General features: G+C 41.1%; 1 protein-coding gene across 2 annotated transcripts in view; it reads right to left on the bottom strand.

The window, feature by feature from the left end:
• Kit (KIT proto-oncogene, receptor tyrosine kinase) overlaps positions 1–14,953 on the bottom strand; it is an 87,418-nt gene that overhangs the window by 49,321 nt on the left and 23,144 nt on the right. The window lies entirely within an intron of this gene.

Below are 14,953 nucleotides of genomic sequence, written 5' to 3'. Positions count from 1 at the left end.
CCCCGCCCCGCACCAAAGTTGTAAAGTTCAGAAAAACTTATATTAAGTGAAGTAAGGCAGGCCCAAAGAAACATAGGTCCCATGGTTTCCCTTATTTGCAATATCTAGTATATATCTGAGTCAAGCAGAAAAGGTCAGATAAGGTGATGCTAGGGAAATGAACCCTAAGATATGTATTCAAATGTTTTTTTCTTCCATGCGATTGTTTCTAACGCATTTATAAGATGATTTCTTTGTTGCTTTGTATGTCCCTCCTGCACAGTATAACCCCTGCTTTCACTGTATTTGATGTCGGTATAATTTGTGGAGGGGAAGGGGAAAAACAAATTGTTTAAATAAGAAAGCATTTCTTCTGTATTGAATTCCATCTTCTGTGTGCTCTGCAATAAAAACAGGACAATGTTCCTCAGCTATTTAGGGCTGGAAAGAGAGTTCTGTTTCAAATTTCTTAAGTTCACTTAGAAAGTTATTTTCTGCAATCTTCAATTAGTCCTAAGGGTCACATTTGGTGTCGAAGGCAGGCCTAGCCATATGCCCTGACTTCTTTGGGTTAAATACACAACTGGTTCAAGTTTCCACTCTGATTGTAGGCCATCGTCATGTCAGTAATAGGCTGATATTTGGCTTAGGAATAACAGAAAAATCTCAAACCATGGAAACAAAAAACAACAACAGCCACCCTCAGATCTTGCGATTGCCGGAACACACGTGGCCAGCACATCTTGGCTACTGCTTCAAGCTTCAGAATTCATTCATTTCCATATAATTTTCTTTATATGGCAATGTTCATCAAAGGAGAACTATTCACCACCAGGCATGGTGGCTCATAATTGTAATCCTAGCCACCCAGAAGGAGGAGATTGGGATATAATGATCAAGGCCAGCATCAGGGAGCAGTTCATGAAATTGCATGTGGGGGGTGAAAGATCACCTGTCACTCAGCTATGTTATAAGTTTAAGTAGGAGGCTCTTGGTAGAATAGAAGCAGGCCTGGCTATTTGAAAATGCATAAAGCAAAAGGGTCTGGGGATATGGCTCAAACTGATAGAGTATAATGCCTAGAAAGCACAGGCCTTAAGTTCAAAAACTAGTACCATTAATTAACTTTTTGTTAAAAAAAGAGAACTATTCGCAGACGCTAAACAATAAAACAGAAAATGACAAACCTTTAAGATCAGTCCATGAGATATTCTATCTATTTGATATTCTATGTTAGGTTCAACCCCACACCTCTTTGTTTCTGGCTCTCTCTGTCTCCTCCTGTCTCTCTCTCTCTCTCTCTCTCTCTGTCTCTCTCTCTCTGTCTCTCTCTCTCTGTCTCTCTCTCTCGCTCTCTGCCTCTGGTTTGGTTTTGTGAGATAGGGCTGTAACCCACGCTTGCCTTAAACTTTCAATCCTCCCTCCTAAGTCTCCTAAGTGTTGGAATTACATGTTAGATTTCAACTTAATGACTCTAATGCTTGCCTAAGATTTCCTTTAGTAGGAAATCAATGTATCTAGTTTATCAAGATGTGACTGTTAAGACTCAATTTGAAATTTGAACCTTAGAAAATTTACATATTCAATTAGCTGTCCATTAATTATGGTCCACAAAAGCATTGTGCTACATGCTGGAGGGAAAGACATGCCTGCGTGAGCCATAGTCTTTGTTCTCGCTTCAGAGTCAACTTCTCAAGTGCAGAATAAGTGAACTAAAGCTATAAGTTTTTACACTTTAACAAGAAAAGGTGAGAAGTGGGCGATAGCCCCTGATCATTTCAGAAGCAAAGGGATGGAGGAGAAGCAGGTGGCAAGAAGAAAGGTCTGGCACTGAGGTTGTCACATGAGGTCCTTGTAGCAACAATGAGCCTGGCAGGAATCCAGGGTTCCTTGTGGAGACATGGAGAGGTACAACCAAGTCACACAAAACCAGGCCCTGTGAAGTTGGGTATAAGTACCTGAAATGCATCAGAGACTGGGAGACTTAAAGTTTTTCATTGAAAAATGACAATGCATAGTGAGATGTCAGAGAATCACTCAGGTCCCAGGAAAGGAGTGGAAGTCTGGGTCCATAGGCAAATTTGAGAACTTATTGTAAGTAGTTAAGAATAAAGATCAATAAGATAGTATTGAATGAAGAAGATGTTACAGTGCAATGGAAAGGCAGAAGGTTGACTAATGGATGACAGCAGTGATGAGGACAGGAGTCCTATTCCCTGGGTGAGGCAGAACTGTACAGATCCTGAGGGACAGCTTTCAACTACTTCTGCAAGATCATGGGGGAAATGGCTTATGTGCATGGGCTCTGTGCCCCTTCCATACACATACCATGGTGGAGACAAAGACTGACCTGAGTCAGTCTTTTGGAGGAGGAAAGGGAGGAGTAGGTAAAAGCAGCAAGGTACAGTCACATATAGAGGAACTTACAAGTTTAGGATGGTGAGAAACAGAAAAAGACCGGGATATGACAGCAAAGACCTGCTTAGATTCTCAGTTGTGGGTTGCTTATAATCTGAAATTTGGATAGTCATAGTACGGGCTGATTTGTAGTGTTAATTAAGCCAGGATGGAGCCAACTTCAAAGGGCAATACCTATTGCCTATAATCCTAAATATTCAGAAGGCTGAGATCTGAGGATGTCGATTTGAAGCCAGTGCTAGCAGGGAAGTCTGTGAGACTTATCTCCAATTAACTACCCAAAAGCATGAGATGGAGATGTGGCTGAAGTGACAGAGTGCCAGCCTTGAGCAAAAAAGCTCAGCCACACCATGAGTTGAAGCCATAGTACTGCATGCATGCATGCATGCATGCACACACGCGCGCACGCGCACACACACACACACACACACACACACACACACACACACACACACACACACACAGAGTCAATACCAGCCCAGAGGAAAATAGGAAAGAATCAGAAGAGGACCCAAGGAAGGTCCTAGAAAGGCTAGAGAGAAGTAACAAGGAAGATAGGGTTAATGGGCCCTAGAGAACTGACAAAATTTTTCCAATATGGTTACAAAGAGACCACTGGAAGTCCAACAGCACAACAGTTTCAGTTGAGTGGAAATTTGTTTGGTCCTCAAATTTGTTTATAGGCTATAAGCTACACGTGTCAACCTCACTGAATGGCTATAGCAGAGTTGGGAAAAAAATAAATAAATAAACCTGTAACTGAACAAGGTTTAAAAGGAGAGCAAGCTGATATTTCACACATGAAGTCAGAAGGAAGAGAGTCTAGGAAGGGACACATCAAAGGTGCACAACAGAAAGGAAGGATTGTGTCCTGCAGGTATATATGTAGATGACCAGCCTCAATTCCCTTTGTTTTCAGACAATTATTCCATTCCATCCCAAAATACAACCAGCGCCTCAAGGAGTCAAGCAAAGTACATACCAGATCAAAAGACAGCCTTTCATGAGACAGTACGGTGGAAATGAACTTTACAACTTGGGGGAAGAAGGTGGAGGGAGGGAAAGTGGGAGAAAAATGAGGGAGGGGTAACATTGTTCAACAAGAAATGTACACCTTACATATGTAACTGTAACCCCTCTGTACATCACGTTGACAATAAAATTAAATTTTAAAAAAAGACAGCCTTTCTTAGCTGGAGATAACAGTAGGGTCAATTACAATCATTCAATGTTAGTAAATACCAACATGGGCGATGCTACAGTGTGATAGCATCTCATTGTGTCCACCAGGCTCTGCATCCCAACACAGCAGTAAGAATAAAGACACAAAATGGCTGAGATTATTATCAGAGCGGTACAGTGTTAAATAATGCAAGTAGAGACAGCAATAAGGAGATGCTATTATTTCAATTATCCCTTTAAAAAAAGAAAAAAAAAAACAAATTAGTATCAAGTGAATAGACTCATGAGACTGACAGTAAATTTGATCCAAAAATTCTTAAAGAATTTATACTGCAATATTTCAATTTATATTTCCATCAGATTTCCCCATGAGTCATTCTTGAGGTCATATACAGATTATTATGTGTCCACACAAATAAATATTGCTGACTCTTTTATCGTTCGTGGATAGTACTCTATCCACTTGAGCCACAATGCCAATTCTGGCTTTTTGCTGGTTAGAGATAAGTCTCTGGGATGTGTCTGCCCAGGCTAGCTTTGAACCCCAAACCTCAGATCTCAACTTCCTCAGTAGCTAGGATTAGAGGCATGAGTCACTGGATGCCAGGAAAGCTTTACTGACTTCTTAAGATCTTCCAATACAGGCAAGTCCTGCCTGTGGGTCCTAAGGCAGGTCACTTGAACTCGGAGTCCAAATTACCATGAGAAAACTGTATAAAACAATACCATCATCTCATGAGTTCTCATGAGAATCAACGAGTAACACAGGCAAGGAACTTAAAACAGGGCTGGAGATGTTTTAAAAGCTAGCTACTAATAAACACTAGCTATTTTTAAACAGTAGCTATTGATAAAAAGTAAGGCTCTTTAGTTAAGACCAACCGTTTAGACTTGCACTAGGGCTGTGCCAATTACTAAACTTGTACTCCTTGGACACATTATTTCTCCATTCTGTCTTGGGCTCCTTACCTACAGGACTGCACCCATTCTGTAAGTGGTGTACACAGCACTTAGAATCTCACTTGGGCACACAGTAAACACACAATAAATCTTATTCTAGAAACAACTTACCATCTCCAAATCAGTCCTGACTTACCCACTTGTGAACAGGGTGGTGGCCTGATTTCTCTCTCTCTAGCAGGAAATCCTAGCGATCTTTCCACTGGGGCCACCACACACACACACACACACACACACACACACACACACACACACACACACACACACACACACACACACACACACACACACACACACACACACACACACACACACACACACACACACACACACACACACACACACACGAGTATTCCTTTCCACTCATGCTATCCCAACCCAGAGAAGTGATTTACCACCTCACAGAGAGGACATTTCTCTCCTTTGCCCTATCCCCCTGAGATCCATCCGCCTCAAACCTACCCTCTTACCAGACCATCCCAGCTCCAAAGCCCAGGATAGGGGAGAGGCAGCTAACACTGCTTCAGGTGTGATTAGCAGAGCACCATGTATGGGATGCCTTTCCAGCTGTTTTCCTCAGACCCAACTTAACCTCTCCCAACAGGCCAACCTTTCTGCCCATCCCGGCCCACAGGTCCTGTAACACATCTTCTTTAGCCCCCTTTCCAATCCTGTAGAAAGCCCAGCTGAAGTCCAAACTCACAATGGATGCTGTCTTCTGGCCTCTTAGATCACTGCCCTCACTAAATCCCCCAACAGTCAGCACTACCATCTATAGGGCTTGTTCAGTGCTCACAAGTGGACTCTGTCCATATTTGACCTCTCGCCTCATTGCCAGGCCTTAGAAACCTCAGATAGCTATTCCCCTAAAGACAAAACAACAACAACAACAAAAACCCCTCACCACCTCAGTCACTGAAGGTGGATACTCCTAGACACCTAGACACCTTCCTGGGAAGGAAGATGCCATCGGTTCACCGCCCAGACCCCAAAGATGGCACATTAATTTTGATGCTCCACCAAGAATAGTATCCTGATTCACTGAACAGAATAAGCCTGAAAATTCAACACCATAAATTTATAACTTCTAGTTTTATGAAATAATTATTTTCAAAATAATGACCATCAAAAGCTTCCAGAGTATTATTTTCCAACTAAATTATTGAGTAGTTCAAACCCTCAGACTCACACTATAAAATGAAAATAGGCTTTTATTACAGTGGGACTGTGGGTAATGTTTATTCTCTTGTTTCCAAATCATGGTAAATGTTGCTACTAAGGCCTTAAATTTAAAAAAAAAAAAAAAAAACCAATGATCTATGTCAATGATCTGTGTTAAAAAGAGAAGAGATTCACTTGAAAGGAAGCTCTTTTAGAAAAACACTCCAACAGGTTTAAAGTGCTCTGAAATTACACATTTTGCAGGGTATCTAGTATATAGCAAGATCTCAGCATGTTTGTTCAATTGTGTTTTACCTACTTCAGAGGACTTCTCGCATGAGAAAGTTTGCTTCTTTAATTACATCTGGCTAAGAATAATATTGAGTTGTCTTCTGTCCCCTGAACATATGTTAATGAACCAAAAGAAAATGATATATGACAATACCTACAACCTCCTATAACAAGAGTAAGGCTGGAAGAATACAATGACTACCTAGGAAGTACTTATCCTAGGTTCTCACTGAAGGCTGAACTTGAACCTAGTATGGTCCTTGTTCACAAAAAGCATACGAAAGATTGCAAGGACAGTGCAAAAAAGAAGAAATGCTAGCATACCCTCTACTCCTTCCTTCTTGGATACTTGCGATGTCTGGTGAAATGTAATCAGCTCTAAAAAATTGATGACAGGGACTCAGACAGATTCTTATACATCAGTGGAAAAACAGTATTAATCACCACAGCCAAAAAAGGGGAATAACTCAAAGAGTCCATCAGCAGATGAACAGATAAACAATATGTGGGATATAAGTTCAATGGAGCCATAAAAAGGCTCCATTGTGCCATAAAAAGGAATGAAATGCTGATCCATGCTACAATATGGAAAGGTCTTGCCACCCTTCTCCTAAGTGAGTACTACAGACTGTATGATTCTATTTACATGAGGGAGGATCTAAGATAGGATAATTCATAAGGACAGGAACTAAAACCAACGATGCTAGGGTTTGGGGTGAGGACAAACAACGAAGAGTTAGTTTAGTTAATAGCATTTGTCTAGGATTTTTTTTTTTAGAAAAGTATGAAGACTTAGAAACAGTATCTTCTTCTTCACTAGCCATACAACGGACAAGGGTCTCATATCTAAAATATACTTGGAACTCAAAAAATTAAATCCCCCAACAACAAATCCTCAAAGAAACAACTGCCCAATAAATAAGTGGGCTAAAGAAGAGAAACTTCTCTGAAGAAGAAAGAAGGATGGCCAATAGACACATGAAGAAATGCTCAACCTCCCTAGCCATAAAAGAAATGCAAATCAAAACAACATTGAGATACCACCTCACCCCAGTTAGAATGGCTATAATCAAGAACTCTAACAACAACAGATGCTGAAGGGGATGTGAACAGAAAGGAACCTTACTTCATTGGTGGGAGTGTAAACTTGTTCAACCACTTTGGAAAGCAGTATGGAGGTTCCTGAAGACTTCACATAGACCTCCCCTATGACCCAGCAATCCCACTTTTGGGCATTTACCCAAATGTTTACAAACAAGACCACACTAAAGCTACCAGCACAACTATGTTTATTGCAGCATTATTTACCATATTTACCATAGCTAAGATATAGAACCAACCCAGATGCCCCTCAGTAGATCAAGAAAATGTGGTATATATATATATACACAATGGAATTCTATGCCTCCATCAGAAAAAATGACATTGCCCCATTTGTTAGGAAATGGAAAAACTTGGAAAAAATTATATTAAGTGAAGTAAGCCAGGCCCAAAGAAACATAGGTCCCATGGTTTCCCTTATATGCAATATCTAGTATATGTATGAGTCAAGCGGAAAAGGTCAGATAATGTGATGTTAGAAAAATGAACCCTTATATATGTATTTTAATGCTTTTTTATTTCATGCATTTGTTTCTAACGCATTTATAAGATTATCTCTTTGTTGCTTTGTATGTCCCTCCCCCACAGTATAACCCCTGCTTTCACTATATTTGATGTCAGTATAACTTGTGGAGGAGATGGGGAAAAACAAGTCGTTTAAGGATACAGGTGGACCTGTTGCAACAATGAGAAGTACAAGTTGTCATGTTGAAAACGAGCTTTACAACGTTGGAGGGGGGGGATGGGGGGGGTAGGGGAGAGGCTGGGAAGGGATGTGAAGGGTAAACAAAGGAGGAGGCTGCAATGCTTGATAAGAAATGTATGCATTATCCTGCCCATGTAATTGTAACCCCTCTGTACAGTATGTTCACAAAAAAAAGAAACAGTATCTTCTATGGTGCATATATTTTTATCATCATTTTTCAAAACAGTAAAATTTAAAAATCATAGGCCTAAACCCTAAACCTTTCCCAGTTGACTTGGCTCTTTTTTCCCTGACCATACCACCAGGCCTGTAAATCTAGCTACTTCAGGAGGCTGAGATCTGAGGATCACAGTTTCAAGCCAGCCAGGCCAGGAAAGTTCATGGAAGTGGCACTGTGGCTCAAGTGGTAGAGCACTAGCCTTGAGCAAAAAAAGAAGCTCAAGGACAGTGCCCAGATCCTGAGTTCAAACCCCAGGACCAGCAAAAAATAAGCCATCTTTTGAGAGCTCCACACTGTTGTGCAACTGTACCTTCCACACTACCTTCCACTAACCAGGTATTGACAACAAAACCTCTTATCTCAGAGCAGGACACAAAAAATCTTGTTTGGAAATCATACAGCCTAAGCACTTCATGTCTGAGACTATTAGCTTTATTTTAGCTCTTCTAGTTATTTCAGGTTTTTTAAAATAATTTTTTTTATTGTAAAGATACTATATAGAGGGGTTACAATTACATGAGTAAGGTAATGAGTACATTTCCTATCAAGCATTGTTATCTCCTCCTTTGTTTTTCCCCTACCATCCCTTCCCTGCCCACCTCCCCAGTTGCTCCCTCCCCTCCACCCCAGAAATCGTAAAGTTCATTCTCAACACAGCATCTCCTTTTTTTAAATGTTATATATATATATATATATATAAAATAAAGATATTGTATCAACATAGTGTCTTGTACATCTCATTGTTACAATGGGTCAACGGGTACCCTTGTTTCAAGTCATTTAGTTTTATCCCCCAAATCTTCCATGGAAGGTACACTTGATAGTGCACTGTGTATATATTTCAGGAATAAGGTACATGCTTATGAAAATTAATCAAAAATTAGTATGTGTACTTATTTGAGGAAAAGCTGATAATTATCTGCTAACATCTGCTAACTTGGAAATAGGGTAGCTGAAAACTAGAAAAGGTGTAACGTGAAAATTAATCGATTGAGAGACACCCTCCACTCCCAATTCACCAAAAGCTAGGGAGATTCTGCATGCAGACTGCTTCACAGGATCATGTTAAGAAAAGTGAAGTTAGAAATTGAAGATCTTGTATTTTGGCGTGTGGTGGATGGCAAAGATAACAGATCAGAGCTCTCCTGACAATCCTCATCAACCAACCAACACTCAAAAGAAAAGACTTTGGCCCTCTATCCAAAGATATACCAACCATTCATCTTTCGTTCTCACTTTTTAGGCAAAAATAAAATGACTTTTGACAATGTATCAATGAACAAACTAGTTGAGGGTCCAGACTGTACTTGTTTGAGCTTCGGGACCTATGCTGACTGAGCACCTGTCACAAAAGCTGTTCTCCCATCACACAGCCTGCTCCTCCATCACTGACTGTGGTGGATGGCTCAGGTTAACTCTAACAGTCAGCTCTTCTGGTCCCTCATAGATGTCTATTGCTGAAAAGACTGGACTTACAGAGTTGGGGTTAAAATTAAGGAAGTCATTTCAAAACCTTTCCTCCTTTGGACACCAAATATAAGGAACCGGGCAAAACAATGGCTGGGAAAGAAACCCAGGTAGAGAAGCCTAGTATAGTTTTGAGGAAGTAGAGCAGAAACAACTGCCGCCTTGGAGTTGAATAGTTGGTTCCCGTACTGTTTAACCACAACTCATAATAAAAAAAAAAAAAAAGCTAATGATTTGTATGTCATATTGTTTCTGACATACTTTCATACCCCCACAGGAATACAATAGAAAAAAAACAAGATGGAAGGATCCAAGTAATTGCCCACAACACCCTGGAGGCTTTACAAACAAAGAGATGATTCTGGAAATAGAATAAAGCTGAAGAGGAAGAGGTACTCAGTGAAAAGCATACAAGTCCCCAAAAGGCTCTAGTACTACTTCTACTTCTGGGAGAACCTCCTTAGACCCCCTCTAAAATACATGCTATACCATCTTTAGCATGGGGCCTATTGGAAGCAGACTGTGGACCATCTACCATCTCTGAATCACCCCCACACTGAAGGAAGCCATGCATCAGAGGACCCAGAGTTATGGGCATACTAGTACAGAAACATTCTACCACCTTAATCCTCACTGAAGCTTCATTCCAAGAACATCTGTTGCAGAGAACAAGGCTTGAACTCAAGCCCCATGCTCTCACCCAGCTTGCTTGTTTTAAGCCTGATGTTCTACCATGTGAGCCACCATTAAAAACCAAGAATAATACTAGAAATACCTATGGCCTGGAATATTGCTGATCATGGAGATGAAGTCTAGTGGGCTTTTCTGTGTGAGTTACTTCAAGTCAGGATCCTCTGATCTTAGCCTCCCAATTAGTTAGAATTATAGGACTGAGCTACTGGCGCCAAATGGCTTATAAGTTTTCTTGATGGTCATTTGTCTCTTGATGGCAAAAATTTTAAATGTCTTTATATTGTTTCACATGTACTAAAAATAAAAGACTAAACTGAGTGCACTTTTAGTGGGAGAAAAATCCAACTACCTTACAACCATATACATCCAGGCCTTTAAAAGTAGCTTGACAGTTGTACACTGGTGGCTCACGCCTGTAATCCTAGCTACTCAGGAAGCTGACATCTACAGATTACAATTCAAAGTCCCCTAGACAGGAAAGCTGGTGAGACTTTATCTCCAATTAACAACCAAAAGCCAAGAATGGAGCTATGGCTCAAGTGATGGAGCGCTAGCCCTCAATAAAACATGTCAGGAATAGCTCCCAAGCACTGAGTTCAAGCCCCAAGATAGACACAAAAGAGAAAAGAAGAGAAAGAAAGAAAAGTAGCTTCATGGACAAGTTTGAGAACATACCAAACATGGATCCCACAGAGATTTAGCACTCTGCTAACTCCAAAGGACTTTCTGGGTAAGACTAAGGTCTCTTTAATGCAGTAAAATAGGAATGAAAGTACTTACCTAGGTGAAACTCATGAAAATCCATATAGTTTAAACATAAGATAAACCATGTTTGACATCATCTCCTTGATGTCTTTAAGTCTACTGAACAATGCACATTTCTGTTTAGCTTTCAAAATAAAAAAAATATCCAAGGGCATGCTAGGTCTCAGTACTCTATTAGGTATAGGTTATTAAATGACCATATAATATCTGTTTCAACATTTGAGCCAGTCTAAGGGTTCAAGTAATGGTAATAGAACATCATAAAATGATCAGTCAGTTCAAAGTTGGTTTAAAACTCACAAACGTGAAAGACTTCTTTGCAACATGGTTTTTAAAGAAGTTCCTTAAATATATTTTGAAATATATTTCAACTAACTGACAGAAGAGAACTGAAAGAGAAATAAAACTAAAACTGTAGTTAACACATCAGCCATTAGTGGCAAACCAAGTTGAGTTGGTATCAAAGTAAATACTTCTGCATAGTGTCTTCAAACATGCATTGGTAACTGGGTTCCTACCATTTGACTTGGGTTGTGACAGGGACTAGAAATACAGAAGGGCTCACAGTCCGGTGAGGGAGGTAGACCCGCACAGGCAGCTATCAGACAGTGAAGCAAGTGTGGGCAAATACAACACACAAAGCAGAGCCCAGAAATTCAGATTTCATGATGCTTCAACATTTAATTTTCCACTTTAGGATGGAACAAAAGCACTGCACATTGAGTAGAAACTGTACTTCAAATTTCGAATTTCGATCTTTCCCTAGGTTAGTTCGTGATTCACGATTCTCACAATGGCTCAACCACATGTATTAAAATAGTCAACACTTTATTATCACACAGGTTTTGTGTGAGGTGGTTTTGTCCAACTGTCGGCTAATAGTGTTCATGATTAAGGTAGGCCAGGCTGAGTAAGATGTCTGGAAGGTTAGTTGTGTTAAGTGCATTTACAACTTCCAATATTTTCAATTTAGGATGAGTTCATCAGGATGCAATCCCATACATTGAGGAAGTATCCACATTAAGGAGAACCAAGCTGACAAACTAAGGGGGAAAGGATCAAGAAGAAGAAGGGTCAAAAAGGATTCCTACAGTTCAAGTTGAAGACAATGCCAGGGAAGAGAGGAAGGGAGAGGAGAGGAGGAGAGAGATGGGGTAGGGAAGGGTTTATCTATTAGATGAGAAGGGGTGCAGAGAATAGACCACAGAAACAGTCCAGGAAGTACTTAGCAGGCACAGGACCTCAGAGAACTGTTCAGGCATGGAAGTGAGGCCAGAGAGCTAGGCAGGATAAGACTTTGGGAGTGCCTCCTTTAGTCCCGAGGGGGGCAGGATTAGAGCTAACATCAGTTAGGAGACAAGGGGGTGGGAATCTAGACAGGAGACAAGGGAACAATGGAAGCATGAGCCAGTGACAGTGGAACAACGAAGTGAGATGGGTATTTCCAGGTAAGGGGCTTTGAGTGCACTGGCCCTGCGTGGTGAAGAAGCACAATGGAGGAAAAGATTCCTGACTTTGGCCTCCATGATAGGGACATGTGATGTCAGAAGACTAGAGAAGGAAAAAACGATTTAGGGGCATTTTGACTAGCAAGTGGCAGTCAGAAGGTTCTGGAAATTGGGGGAGGAGGTAGATGAGAGTATATTCCGGAATCTTACTGATAGCATGCTGAGTGGTAACCGTTACTGTCCATAAACATTCCGGCTGGGAAGGCAGAAAGGGCATGAAGCACAGTAGGAAATGGCAGGGCCAAGGCGGCTGTAATTTGGTAAACACACACACACACACACACACACACACACACACACACACACACACACTTTCTCTCACCAAAAAACAGCATTCTTGCTAGGTAGGTTCAAGCCTGTAATCCTCGCTACAAGGTGGCTGCAACTTGGTGTATACACACATACACATATTCTCTCTCTCTCTCTCTCTCTCTCTCTCTCTCTCTCTCTCTCCAAAACACAAAGCATTCTTGCTAGGTAGGTTCAAGCCTATAATCTTAGCTACTTTGGAGGCTGAGATCTGCCAAGACAGATTAACCTGAGAGACTCTTATCTCCAATTAACAGAATGGGGGAGCAACCTCAGGGCCAGTATCTGGTGATGAAGGGGCACAGGGAGAATTCTTGGTGCCGTGAATATGAGTATGGATGGTGGTAAGCATGGAAGATCCTGAGTGCTCCCACAGGGTTTATAACATGAGTAGGGGTTGGTGGCTGGGAGGACAAAGTAAAACAAAATGCCTGGAGGAGAGAGGGCTGGGATACAAGGGGCTGGAAGAGAAGAGCTCCTGAGCTGACCTGCCTGAGGCTTCAAGACTCCTCACTGTCTGTGGCCAAGAGGTGAGGAGCCCACACTGGGCACAAGAGACAGGACTGAGTCTTTTGTAGGGAACTCTATCTGTGGCACAAAGGAGCCTCAGGTACAACAGATGACTCCCACATTCCCACAGATATTCAAGGAAATGTGATTCCCAGGCTCCCCACTACTAGAGAGATGTCTGGCTCTCTGGAGGTGGGGTCAGGCTACTCCCCTTCCCACCTGCTTTCCTGGGGGGCGGGGGGGGGGAGGACTTTCAGCCGGGTGAGCTACCTGTGGTTTGGGCCCTTCCTGCAGTAGGTGCTGAGATGTTTCCTCTCAGAGCCGCTCATTTCTGACTTAACCACATGGACAAACTCACTGCTAATAAATCACTTGTACTTTTGCCTATCTCACTGTTCCTGTAACATCTGCCTTTTCTTTCTTTCTGCCTTACTTTTTTCTTTTGAGGTGGGATGGAAGTCTCCATTATGTTGCCCAGTTGGACTCCAACGCCTGGGCTCAAGTTATTTCCCCTGCCTCAAGCCCTTCTAAGTACATATGGACCACTATACTTGGCTTCTGGCTATTACTTTTTGTGGTCCCTGAGCAAATTAGGCAGACCTCATTTCATTCTCTGCTATAAAGTGTTTCCCCACTTGGATCCCCCAACATGGCCTAGATGGAGTTTCAACTTACTGAGACAAACCCCACCCCCCAACTCATTCCTTCTGCTAGGTCCCAACTCCCAAACCTGCCAAGTAGCTGTGAGAAGATGCCCTCAGGCTGCTTCTGCTTTTTGAAAAGCACACTGCAGATCAAAGAGATGTCAAATGTTCATCTGCTTCTAAGAAACTGAGTGGTAACCACAATGCAGAGATTCAAGCTTCTAATGAGTACCTTTTAAAGCAAGTCTTAGTTTCTCTCTAGTTGGAGAACTCAAGCAAAATTATAAAGTGTTTGATGCTTACTATGGCATTTACTATTTGTCCATTTCAGATAAGATGTTTAGTAGTCTACATTTGCTTTCAAGACATTGGTAATTGTTGTAAAGAGGAAAATGTTCTGGTGGCCATATACATAAATTTCTGGATTCTAAATACTGAATGAGTCAGTTTGGTTCTCTAGACCACAATCTTCTAATCTGAAAAATGAAAAGATGTATTCCAAGGTTCCCAAAGCTCTAAAATTCTGTAATCAAAACATTCAAGGCCATAAGGAAGTTAAGATAAGGATATTCCTTAAAAGGAAAAAAAAAAATCTAGTGGCTGGGTAGGAAAAGTTCCCAAATGTCTATAACAAGAGTAAATAACAGTGATTCTATGAAATAAATAACAAATCACCTACTTTTTATTTAAATTACTGTTTGGAAATGGAATTAGAGTAAGGGCCTAAACATGGAAATGAATCCCTGGCCTGGATCTTTCTCACAACTCTGATGGCCAAAAAGACCTGTGAAGATGAACCTACCATTTTTACACCTAAAAGAAGGCTCCTTTCCAGTTAATCTATCCTCATTTTTACAAATTTTCTTCTCAATATGCACATTATCAAGAGTAAAGGTTTTCAGAGGCTTTCTTAATATATCCCTACTCACAAATCCTAAGAAAAATACAACCCAATGTGTAAGGAAACAGGACTTCCCCTCCATATCTCAACCAGATACCTAAGAGGAGGAAGCCTTCCTCAGCCTTTATGAACTCAGTC

The sequence above is a fragment of the Dipodomys spectabilis genome, unplaced genomic scaffold, assembly GCF_019054845.1.
Source record: "Dipodomys spectabilis isolate Male_0828 unplaced genomic scaffold, ASM1905484v1 ptg000043l, whole genome shotgun sequence".
NCBI classification, from domain to species: Eukaryota; Metazoa; Chordata; class Mammalia; order Rodentia; family Heteromyidae; genus Dipodomys; species Dipodomys spectabilis.
This window is presented reverse-complemented; position numbering and strand designations above follow the sequence as displayed.